We start from the raw sequence: 8,801 nt of genomic DNA on the forward strand, positions 1-8,801 counted from the left end.
ATGATAGTTTTTGTCTTAAGAACAAATAATAGACACGTAAGGCTTTGTAGAGTCAGTCTTTATTGCAACTAGTTAACTTGGCCATTGAAGGATGAAATATGTTATAGACAGAGGTGGTCATCAACAGATGAACTTATAAAGAAAATGTGGTATGTTGAGGGGTTACTAAGCCACACTATTATTGTATGTGAAATAATAAACAATTTGACTCTTGGCATTTAAGTCCAAGAGTAAACCCAAACTCTGAGGATCACCTGTTCCTTCTTATGTCTCTCCGAACTGTGCCCCTGAGCCAGAGCTCACCCATACTTTCATTCAGCCTCTCCAGCATGAATTGGGGAACTATATACTTGGATCCACACTGATCTTATCAGAGACTCGTGCCCTTTGATCCCTAGGCCTAAAATATCTTATACACACAATGTTAAGCAAAGTTCTCAATTTTTCTCCCTGCTTCCCAGAAGAATATGAATACTGCTTTCAGTGCTTTGATATGCTAATTCAAGCCACCCACATTTATTCACTACCTTGAGTGGATCCTGAGGGATTAAGATTAGGGATTAAAGTGGGGTCCTGCTGGATTAAAATCAGCTGTCCAGGTCACAAGATTACATGGTTCAGTGAGCTTCTTTATGTTATAAAGAGCAGCTTTCTTGTGTAGGTTAAGTTAAAAGTCATTAGTCCACATTCTGCCCTTATGTAAAAGTCATTCCCACAGGATATGAATAAGACACAATGAATAGGTACACCAGTGTTCCAATAAAACTTTATTTACAAAAACAGGATACGTACCACTAACACACACTTGAAAGAGGGATGAGAAAATCATTCTCAAAGTTTAATAGTAATAGGTAATTCTATCTTAACGGCTGTAACAACCATTTAATTGCCATGTTCATAGATAACAAGCCCCTCAATGGCCCATCTCTTTCTAGGTGATTCACTGAGAAATTGGCTAAAATGGTGTCCCATGGATTTCCATTTCAGAAAAGCAGTGGAACATCATCCATAAAATAGCAAACTCTAAACAACTTTTAAATGCAGTAAAACCTCAGTAACTTGAGCTCTGCCCTCAGCTTCTTCTTGTTTGAAGCAGGAAGTCATATTCTGGAGTAAAAGCACAGGATGGTTCTGCAGCTAGAGAGAGGACATCGAGACCTGGCCTTGCTCTTCAGGGTTCACAGACTCAGGTGAAGTCCTGCAACCTGCTTCAGGAGGAAGCACCATGGCTTCTCCATGGACTCCAGAGGCCTGCAGTCCAGACCATGGTGTTTAAAATTAGGCAAGTTCTGACACTACTCCTGGCACAGGCTCAGAGCAGCTGCCTCCATGACAGATTTTCCTGTTTACATACTTGGCTCCCCTGAGGTAAACTGAATATCGTGTCTTCCTGTCAATCTGGTACACAGCCTTGGCTGAGCACAGAGCTCCAGGAAGACTCACAAGGTCTTCTTGCAGAGAATCAGACAAGGTGTGCAGTAATAGTGTGCTGGTAGAATCAATAACACTTAGCATTAGTGTTTGGGGGGGGTGTTTTTGTTTTTTTTTTAGAAAGAAATAATCATTTAGCATACCTCAAGGGGACAGTGCAGTGTAGTAACTAGTGTCAAGCCTAGCATTAGTTTTTCTTTAAAATACATAAGCAGAGGTGGTCATCAACAGATGCATAGATAAAGGAAGTGTGGGATATGAATAAGACATAAACATCTTCAGCCATAAAGGATGAAATTAAGTCATTTGTTTAAACTTGATGGAACTAGAGATCATGGTGCAAAGCAAAATAAGCCAGACCCCTTCTTTTCTGGCTGGAACCATGGACACCGTACCAGAGAAGAAAAGGAAGGCTCCTGCTGTGCCAGAAACTCTTAAGAAAAAGCAACAGAATTTCAGAGTTGAAGGTAAAGCACCTGCCAAAGATTTTACCTAAAACCCTTTGAAAGAAAAGGAAGAAGCTTATCAATGAGAAAGCTCAGCACCATCACAAGGAACACAGGCTGAGGTACAGAACCAAGATTTGAATGACCAGGATGGCAAGAGAAGCCACATCTTCCTCATACCTGTGGAACCTAAATTGGCCTTTGTCCTCCAAATCTGAGGACTCAGTAGTGTGAGCCCAAAGTCCGCCAGGCATTCCAGCTTCCTCATCTGTGTCAGATCTTCAGTAGCACCTTTGTTAAGCTCAACAAGCTTTCAATTAACATGCTGAAGATTGTAGAACCATACACTGCAAAGGGATGTCCCAATCTAAAGTCAATAAAAGAACTAATAATCTACAAGTGTGGTTAGGGATAGGGATAGATTATAAGAAGTGGATTGCTTTGATGGATAACTTTTTGATCCTGTGATAAATATGGTATAGTCTGCATGGGGGAACTGATTCACGAGCTCTAGACTGTTGAAAATGCTTGGAAGTAAACAACTCTCAGCAGCCCTTCAAACGATTTTCTCCATGCAGTGGGATGAAGAAAAAGACAACCCCTTTGTGGAAGTAGACATGTTAGCAACAGAGAAGACTAGATCAACAGTCTGATGAGAATGATAAACTCCTGTACCTCCCATGGTGTTTTTGTAGTTTGGCAGTGACTTTAAACAACAAGTCTTCTTTGTCATGGTTTGGTTTAGCTGGTTTGGGCCAGCTTGGCAGATCACTGTGGTCAGCTGGTGGCTCAACTGGGATGGGATGATCACAAATGTCCTCACTCAGTTGCTGGTGCTTGGCAGGCTAGTGGGTCCAGGGACCCTGCTGGAATAAGCCGGTTTGCAGGGCTGATCCATTCACGTTCCTGGAGGTCAAGGGCTTGGCTTGTTCACACTGTGGCAGAGGGAAAGCACTTTCCAAGATTGTGCTTGGTTTCCATTGTTGATGTCCTGTGAACCAAAGGTCCCAAGGCAAAGGTCATGGACACATTAAGATGCATTACTATGGGGCTGGAGAGATGGAGCGGTTAAGAGCCCTGACTGCTCTTGCAGAGGACCCGGGTCCAATCCCAGCATTCACATGGCGGCTATGAACCATCTTTAACTCCAGTTCCACGGGAATCCAAAGCCCTCTTCCGACCTCCGCAGCATTGCACGACATGGGTGCACTCACATACATGCAAGCAATACACATAAAAATAATAAATAAAATAAATAAAATAAAATAAAACAGATGCATTACTACAATGTAGTCTCTGACAGATGTGCATTGTTGAGTGTTGACTGCTGCTGATTTAAGTAGTGCTGCCATGAGGTCACATTGCTCAGCCACTACAGCTGATGATAGGACTTGAGTGGAGGTAGAACATGTATCCTCACCACAGGTTTTCATGGTTTCTGCATTTATTTTTTTAATTATTAGAAGGGTGGTGAGTATGTACCAGAGTGTACACATGTGGAGGTCAGAGGACAACTTGATTCTTCGCTTCCACCTTGTTGAATCCAAACTTGGCAGGAAGTACCTTTACCTGCTGAACCATCTCACTAGTCCCTCTGCCACAGTTTTCTATGCCTAGAAACTAGTGCATTTTTCCATTTCAGATTATCTTCACCATTTCTGGAAACAATAAATTCAAACTCTTTCTAATGTGATTATATGAGTTGTATTTCAAAAAGTCCAATCCATCTTAATTTTTAAGAACTTCAGTTTCACAGAGTAGTCACAGCTGGGTAAGATTAATGATTGATTTTATTCCTTCTGGAGTATTCGGAGTACCTTCCAGCATCATGAAAGCTATCTAGTAGAGACAAAGCTTTGACATCAGTACCAGTTCAATTTTTCCTTATTTTTTTCTATGGCTCATGTATGTAGTGTCTTCAGCAATACAGTCTTACCATCAAGTTCTGGTGGGTAACCAAGAGCATAGGTAATGGCCGGTATTGTTTGAGGATCTATGAACCCCCTGGTCAACAGCTTCAAAAGAGAGAATCCATTCCTAGCATTGAGCTTTTACTTAGATTCCCTATGGTATCTAGTAAGGGCAATGTCCCCCTGTTATAAGGTAACTCCTTAAAATATGTTTATAATGTATACATATATACTTTAAGATGTTTCTATAGTTGTAGATTTCCATATGCCTTTTGTCATTACAACAGCCTGGCAGGATATGACCTCTGGTGCAATAGTGGCATGAATATTACGGAAGCAACAAATCATTTTCTAATTGTATTTAAGGTCTAAGTCATAAGACAGATTTCATTCCTGACATTCCATGCCTGATATCAGTCCTAGGAACATGTGGCTAGATAGACCACAGGCCATAGGGAGAGCCTAAAACTATTATTCTGCTAAATAAGTATTCTATTAAAGTCATTCTTAGAGACTTATTGTTATAGCCATTGATTAATGCACCACTCAGCTCATCAGAGAAGCTTCCTTATGCTGCAGATGATGATAAACACAGAAACCCACAACTGGCTGACAAGCAGAGAATAAGAGGCTACATAGTGATTATCCCTGAATTGTACACCTATATCAAACCTCTCTTCAAAGGCTCGGATATCATTGAGAATGATACAGCAAGAGTGTAAGAGCCAGGGGAGGTGAATGACTTCAAGGAAACAGTTTTCCAGACAGCTGGTCAGTTACTCATATGATCTAACAGCAATGATGACAGCTTGCACAAGTCCCGTGTAAACCCAAGCCAAATAAAATCACAGCATAGCAGATGTGGGAAAGTGGATAAGAAACCTCAGTCTTTCCTGAGGAACTATTGGAAACTGACAGCTGCTGGGAAGGGGACTCAGTATCTTACAGGGATGGGACTCTTGATAGGTTAATCAGGCTCCAGTGAATGGATCCACACCAAAGGACATTTGGAGACACAAATTTAACTTTATAGGCCTTAATATATGCATATGTATATATATATGTATATGTATGTGTATATATGTGTGTGTGTACGTGTGTGTGTGTGTGTGTGTAGTAGAGGACATGAAATTGTGTAGGGGTAGTAAGGGCAGATAGGGGAGGGTATTTAAATCCAATCAAACTATATTATATGAAATTCTCAAAAAGTAATTTAAAAAGGAGAAAAACAAAACAAAAATGAAGTCTCTTGCTGTAGACTAAATGGCGTCCACACACATACCAAATCATATATTGAAGTATGCATTGCTTTTCTCCTCACTGTAACCAAATCCCTGACAAGAAGCAACTCAAGAGGCATCAAAGAGTTCAGTCTAGGGCACTTCTTACAGCTGTTCAAGTTGACTTAGATATCCATTGAGAAACTGATCATTTGGGGGGGGAGTTCTCTTGTACACTGTTGGTGTCCTCTATAAAAAGTCTCTATAAAGTAACTTGTTTGCTTTGGCATCTTTGTTCTTCTAGGGTTTAAATAGAGCCCTTAAAGCCTACCCTATTCCTTCCCATTCTTTCATAAGAGAGGCTTTTTAAAGCTACTCCTACAGATCTCCCTAGGGTTATTTTTACTGCTTTTTCTAATGCTCTCAAATGTTTCATTTAAAAATATACGCCCTTCAGGTGATCAGTCTGTCTTGGATTCTCCAGAAGTTTTGTACTTTTCTGGAGAGCGCCCAAGCAGAGATGACTGGCAACCTGCGTGTTCTTCAAAGCATGACTCCAGGAAGGCTGATACCAAGCCCTGTAATTAGTGTCCCATAAAGTCTGTTAACCCAAAATTCTACTCTGTTAGAAGATCATATTTTCTTCCTTCTGCTAAATAGTCTAGATTTTTATATACAAATCTTAATAATGTATGTGAGTCTTGATCAATGGCAACAATGCTGAAAGGGAGGCTGTTCACTAATCATGTTTAGACTCATGAAAAGGGAGGCTCCACCCTGCTGAGGCTCCTATAGCCACAGCACATTCAGTAGAGGTGCAGGGCATTCTCCATCCAGCACATACTATACCTAACCATGAAGTATGGCCTTCACTACAAGATGTTGTCACGTTATAGTTGTGCCTAAATGACAACAGTCGGACTCTTAGCATTCATTTTAAACCAAGAGCTTACCCAAACCATTGAGAACCTCTTCCTTCAGAATTCTCTCCAAATTTTGCTCCCGAGTAAATCTTTGTTATTGAAACAGTATGTCCAACATGAAATGGGGAAGTAAAAGTCAGACACATAGCAGAAAAGAATGTTGTTTTTTCTGACAGCTATTGACCAACATATACACAGCTACAAACAAATGTTATCAGTTTCTCTCACTGCTTTCAATAAGATCAACATTGTAGCACTTTGATATGTAAAATGTATATACATATATTTATACATTATTTTGGATTAAGGGTGAGAAAGGCTTATAAGGGATTAAGGTCACATGCCAAGACATAAGAGGAGCACATAATTCAATGATCTTGTCTACATTGTAAACAAGCTAAGATTAACTTTTTGTTGCAAGGTTAAGCAAAAATCATCTGTTCAGAGCATGTCCATACTGTAAAAGTCATTACCACAATGAAGAGTCCACATTGTAGATATGTACAGGACTGGCCTTCTACAGTCATGCTGTCCACAGATTCAGTATCCTTAGATACATTCCACAGGACCAGAGAGCCATAAGTGCTTACATTAGAGTGGCCATACTGTGCTTTATGCTGTTCACAGGGTGGGATGACAGCAACATTCACCTTATCAGAATTAACCCAAGTGGAGTTTTATCCACTCCAAAAGACCCATCTACATACTGTATCAGATTGTTATTTACCACACTTGTGCCCAAGTCTTTGAGGTAACATATTCATGGAACATGGTCTGTGATGTTCAAGGCAGGGGTTAGCAAACTTATTCTGTAAATAACCAGGTAATATATAATTTTTCTTTACAGGCAATGTGGGCACTGTCAACTCTGCCATTTTAAAGCAAAGATAAAATATAAATTAATGGGAGCAGCTGTTCAAAAGAAAGTTAAAAAGACAGACAACAGTCCACCTTTAGCCTTTGTGCTGTAGTTCGTCAGCTCTTGCTCTAGGGCAACATTGTACTTAGACACAGAGTTGTGCAGCAAACAAGTATTGAATCATTTCTGGGGAAAATAAGAAAAGATTCAGTATTAATCCTCTTCAGACTGCTCAAAAAATCTAATTTTTGAAAACTTCATCTGATTATTAAACTATTTGAACCAGCCCAGACATCGCACCAGCACACTGATATAAACCTACTCAAGGTATTTTGGGAGAATAGACACAGTCTTTCTCTGGATTTGATGTTGTTGTCTACTAATTTTGCACTCTCTGAGCTTAATAAATTGTCCCCAGCCTACACTTAAAAACTCTGAAGACTTTCCGAATTTCTGCTTTGACTTAAAGACACTCATCTGTTGTGCAGCTGGTAGTCCTGACTGAGTAGACATTCATCATTGCCATTTCTCTCTCTCTCTCTCTCTCTCTCTCTCTCTCTCTCTCTCTCTCAGGCAAAAATCTCTCAAGACTATAGGTGATTTTCCTCAATAGAACTTTTAAGCCTTCCCAGTTGCCTGTGAAGGTGAGGGCTTATAATCAGTTATAAAGTGATGGAAGACACATAAAGTTACCTGCCTAAATTTAAGGTCTTATTAAACCATGCAACAAATACCTACTTTAATTTAAGCACTACAAAGTAATCTCATTACTAATCTTTTTAAAAATTCATGCTTTTAAAGATTTTGAAATTTATTCCTAATCAAATTCCTATTCCTTTCCTCAAAATGTCCCAAAAGAAAAGTGATTCCCATTTTGGTTATCAATGACTTATCTAAACCAATAGATCTCTTTAAAAAAAAAAAAAATATTTTATTTTATTTATTATTTTTATTTTATGTGCATGCATTTATTGCCTGCATGTAGGTAAGTGCACCCGTGTCATGCAATGCCCGCAGAGGTCAGAAGAGGCTGTCAGATCCCCTGGGACTTGAGTTACGGACAGTTGTTAGTTGTCGTGTGGGTGCTGGGATTCGAACCTGGGTCTTCTGCAAGACCAGTGCTCTTAACTGCTGAGCCATCTCTCCAGCCCCCAATAGATTTCTTTTCAAAAAATGGCTATATACTTTTAGAGAAATTTGTCATAAAAATAATCTCCTTTCTTCATTTTATCAAAGTTTAAGAGCAAAGTGCCTGTCTGTCACATCAAAGCCCATCCTGGAGACAGGCCCAAGCAACCTCTAACACAGCTGCTTTGGGCATGGGAGCTCTCTGGAGACACACACTCCTACCCAGAGCTGCCTGAATGATCAGGCACAACACTCCCATAACATCTGCCAAAGCATCAAACTGAGTAGGAAATTGTTTTAAACTCCTGTGTGAATTTTTCATCTCATAAACTGTCTAGTGTAGCCATCATAAAATTAGCAGTTTTTCTGGCAAGACACACATCTGCATTTTATCTCCAGTGTCAACCCCAGGAGAGCAGATATTTTGAGATCACTTTCTTCTTGGTTGGTTCCTAATACAAGAAAACTACTCTGAGGACTCAGATGATATGAATTATGAAGTGTCTACCAGAAGATGTTTAAAAATAATTTGCCACCAGGGCTCCTGTCACACCCATTTCACAAATTTCAGGTCAATGTTGGAAAAAGAAGTTGAGCAACTGGTGGCATGGGGTAGAGGGGCTAATGGTCCATTCACACTGGAGAGCATACCTATGGTCTTGTTTCCTTTTAGGATGGGAGAACAGTAGCATGAAAGTAGATTAATTCCCGTGAAATGAAATGTTAGAACAAAACTATTGATAACCAAAACCTACCTCAACTGGAGATTCCCTTTGTGTTCTGGCTGATAGGTTTCTGAATACACATAAGAACACAATAACTGTGTTGATGGTATCAGTGACCCAGATAATAATTTTCTTTTTTGTATGACTTGGGGCCAATGT

General features: G+C 39.9%; 1 pseudogene; it reads left to right on the forward strand.

Annotated features, from left to right (window-relative positions):
- The first annotated feature begins 1,813 nt into the window (after positions 1-1,813).
- LOC103743900 lies at positions 1,814-2,492 on the forward strand (annotated as a pseudogene).
- The last annotated feature ends 6,309 nt before the right edge of the window (positions 2,493-8,801 follow it).

This window comes from Nannospalax galili, unplaced genomic scaffold (assembly GCF_000622305.1).
Source record: "Nannospalax galili isolate Female #2095 unplaced genomic scaffold, S.galili_v1.0 scaffold962, whole genome shotgun sequence".
Lineage (NCBI taxonomy): Eukaryota > Metazoa > Chordata > Mammalia > Rodentia > Spalacidae > Nannospalax > Nannospalax galili.